Consider the following 4224-nt stretch of genomic DNA (forward strand, 5'->3'; position numbering starts at 1 on the left):
CGCCCCCTGGTGGACACTAGAGAGAATGCAGCTTTAACACATGAAGCACTGACTTCACTCGGCAGAAGGTTGCCTCCTGGATGTAACAGACAGTATTTGACCGTCTCTCTCTCTGTGTCTGCAGGTTACTTTGACGCCCATGCTCTCGCCCTGGACTTCCTGTCTCTGGGTTTCAGGGAGTGCGTGACGGAGGTTTCCCGCTACATGAGCGCCGTGGAGGGCCTGGACTCCGGCGACCCTCTGCGCTCCCGCCTCCTCTCCCACCTCGCCTCCTGCTCCTCGCAGCGTGACGCCGCCGCCCTCACCATGACCTCCCATTTGCCACTTCACTACCATCACCACCAGCAGCTACTGCACCACCAGCAGCAGCCTCACCCTTTACCTCACCCCTTCCACCCTCACCACTGGGCTGCCGCCGCCGCTGCCGTTGCCACAGCGGCCGCGTTCCGACCTCTGCCGGCCGCCGCTGCGTCGTACGGACTGAGCGCGCTGTCAGTGTCTCCAGACTCCGGAGAAGGTGGAGCCCCCCAGTGGCCGGTGGAGTTGTCACAGCGCAGTCAAGCAGACTCCACCTCCTCCCCCTCCTCCTCCTCCTCCTCTTCGTCTCTCGTACTGCCCTGCACCCCTACCCCTCTCTCCGCCTCCCTCCTCTCCCTCTCGGCGTCGTTTCCTCTCACCCTCCACGGAGGTTTCCCCATCCTCCCTCCCTCCTCTTTCACCTCCACCGCCGCCACCACCAGTCCTCCCATCTCCTCCTCCTCCTCCTCCTCCTCCCAGACTCCTCACAGCAGCAGTAAACCCTACAGACCGTGGGGGACCGAGGTCGGAGCGTTCTGACTAACTTCTGACTGACACTTTAAACACTTTTATCACCAGTGAACAAACTTATAAACCAAGTTTTTACCCCAAACAACTACTTTTCTTAACTTGTTAACCTCTGAGATGTTTTTACTCTTTTCCATCTGCTGATTTCACAAAGTGACCCGTTTGTTTTTTTATTCTTTATCCTTTTTTCTTTCTATTCAGATTCTCTGAACTGTTTGAACGTTTAACTGACGTTTTGTTCTTGTGTTTCCATTCACATGTTTTAAGCTCATCTTGAAGTATCGCGTTAGAAAAGCTGAATGGAAACGGAAAGAAATTGATAAAACTTCCTAAATACAAAAACAGCTTTTTCCCTTAAGGTGATTTTTGTCGATAAAGACTTTCTGGAAACGGTGAATAAATTCTGACTGAGTTGACTGATCAGCTGTTTCTGGTTTCAACATAACGTGTGAATGCTCGTCTTCGTCTCTGGACGACATGAACCACGACCAAGCTGACAGGAAAGGTCAATTCAAACTTCTCCAATTAGAACAAATTCGTGAAGACGTTCCTCCGTTTTTTCCTCTTCTTAGATGGTTAGATGACCGACATCCACTTCTTCTTCTGCTCTTTTTTACTGGCAGATTACAGACATGTGTAGTTTATAGTGGCAACTTCTTTGTTCGCTCCAAACCACTTGATGAAAATGAGACATGAAAAGTGAAAACATGAAGAAAAATCTATTCGTTTTTAACTTTAATACGTTTGGTGATGTTCTATATTTTTCTTCGTGGCATCAAATCTCATGTTTAGACTGAAACCAGCAGGTATCTCCTAACTTACAACATATATGCTAACGTGTTGTGTGTTTATCACAACCTGATGTCTCACACAGCTCCTTCAAAAACACACCACTGAGCCTCAATGCTCCTTCATCACCATGATTTAATTCTGACTCAAGCCCGCAAACACTCACCAAATGTGGATTAATCCGCCACTGAAAGTAGTCCCCAACAAAGTCACTATTTCCTCCTGTTTGTTTGATTTTTAAAAACTACAGTGACCAGCAGTTCTTTTAGCAATCAAACTATATATTAGTGTTTTAAAGATTAACGTCTTCAGTAGGAACCAGTGAGACGAAGACAGGAAGTGAGACGGAAGAACAAAAAGTAGAGTTACAGCAGAATGACCCTTTATAACCTTCAGACCTTAAACGCTGACAATGAGACAAAAGAACAAAAAACTAAAGTTTGCCTCTGAGACAATGTGAGGCTTTACCAAAGTAACAGGACACGCTGTAGCTCACACTGAATGTTGTTCCACGTGTTGTTTACGTGTAATCTGTCACCGTGTGCCTTTATTTTACGAATAAAGATGATGTAACAATATCGCTGCTGTCATGAAAACAGCAGCTGTGATGGTGTTTCTTTGTTATTGTCAGTATAAACTTTACATTTTGATTGATATGTAGAAATGTAATTCAAAGAACCACACCAGTGTGTCTTTTAAATTGATCAACACTTTGGAAACTACACTCATGTCTGTGAGGAGCCAGAGGAGGTGATTAGCTTAGCATAAAGACTGGAAACAAGATATTATTCTGTTTACATTAACTGTTTTGCTCACGGTGGCTCGTGGTTTCTCAAAGTTACTAGCCACTCTGCATTTTTACGAGCCACGAGTGTGTTGTTGGTAAGTTACATTTTATTTGATTAAGTTGACTTTTGTGTGCTACAAGTGACTTTAACAACTAGATTTAAACACATTTACGATGTAAATGAACAGCTGATCAAAGATAAATGTCTGTCACTCATCAAATATTCAGCACTGTTGTATGTTGAGCTTCTTCTGCATGAAATCATAAAACTAATTCGGACAAAAGGCATAAAAAAGAGCTTATTTGTTCAAAAGTACTAAAAGTGAGTCATCTGGATTGCTGTTCATCTTTATTGAGAGTTGCACCATGATAAACACGACGAGTTCCACTTTTCCTTAAATAATCTCTGTAACAATACTTTATATTTATACTATATATCAGGGGTATTCAATTCAAATTGAACCAGGTCCAGTTAGAGTTTCCTCACGCAAAGGTCCAGAACATCACAATAAGGTCGAACCTGTTCTATGATTTAGTCCCATATATATTGAAGTAGCCAACAGTTGTATCAACGTCTTGATAAGGTCAACAACTGACTGTCAAATCAAGTAAAAGTTACGTTGTTACATTGTCACGTTACATTGTCACGTTACTTAGTTACGTTACTTAGTTACGTTACTTAGTTACGTTACATATCACATTGTTACATTACGCTGTTACGTTGCGTCACGTTTTTACGTCACGTTGTTACATTGCGTTGTTAGCCTTGGATGTATATAAAAGAAGTTTGTAGTAAATGGACTAAAACGTATTTTTCGTCACTGGAATTGTCCTTTAAACGCCGCTATGCCCGCTGTGAAACATTGGAAACATAAGTCGAGAAAACAAGGTCCATTTAGTGGCTGTTAGAGCTTTTGATTGCAACACATGATCTTCCTCTGCAGCTTGACTTTGCCCAGTTGTCATGGAACCGTAGATGTTCCCTTTTTATTCCGAGCACTCTAAAGACCATGTTTTGCTAAAACATGTAAGTAAAGAATAAACATCCGGGCAAACTCCAGCTGCTGAGGAAGAAGACCATTTGACGTGATAGAAAGCTCCAGAACAGCAAAATTGAAGTCAACCTGTAAAACCAAAACATGTTTTCTTTTTTTTCACCAGACTGCCGTCAGAGTATCACAGAATCAAACGCTCACACGCGTTAATCCACTTCTTCTCTTTCTTCATCTGGCTGCTGATTCACTGAAATCACTGTTGCACCCGTTAAATCCTCCCAGAGAAGAAGAAAGCTCCGGCTGAATGGAGGATTAAAGGCTGACAGGCCTGGGAACAGCTCCACAGGCCGTAAATCCAACCCGGTCAGCCGACACGGTTCTCACGCCGGGACGGCGCTTTGAAGTGACCGGCGGTAAACTGGAGGACATGAGCCGGTCAGACCTTCACATACAGACACACAGAGAGGACCAAGAAGAACTCCTGTGTGCCAAATAATGTACTTAAATATACGTATTACGTACAATAACACGTATTTATTAAATTATTGATGCATTAATGTGTTCATCACTTTAATGTTGCAGCTGTTGAAGACAGAGCAAATTTTAATTACTTTATATACAGCTGGTAGTTTAATCTAAAATAATAATAATACATCATTATATATTAGTCAGTTATATTTAGTTTCAATAATCTGTAAAGTAACTGAAGCTGTCACATGAATACAGTGGAGTAAAAAGTACAATATGTACCTCTGAGATGTAGTACAGTATAAAGTACAATATGTACCTCTGAGATGTAGTACAGTATAAAGTACAATATGTACCTCT

General features: G+C 42.6%; 1 pseudogene; it reads left to right on the forward strand.

Moving 5' to 3' along the window:
* The first annotated feature begins 33 nt into the window (after positions 1–33).
* Positions 34–2183, forward strand: LOC116379573 (hairy/enhancer-of-split related with YRPW motif protein 2 pseudogene; annotated as a pseudogene).
* Positions 2184–4224: the final 2041 nt, after the last annotated feature.

This window comes from Anarrhichthys ocellatus, unplaced genomic scaffold (assembly GCF_004355925.1).
Source record: "Anarrhichthys ocellatus isolate YVR2014 unplaced genomic scaffold, GSC_Weel_1.0 scaffold4617, whole genome shotgun sequence".
Lineage (NCBI taxonomy): Eukaryota > Metazoa > Chordata > Actinopteri > Perciformes > Anarhichadidae > Anarrhichthys > Anarrhichthys ocellatus.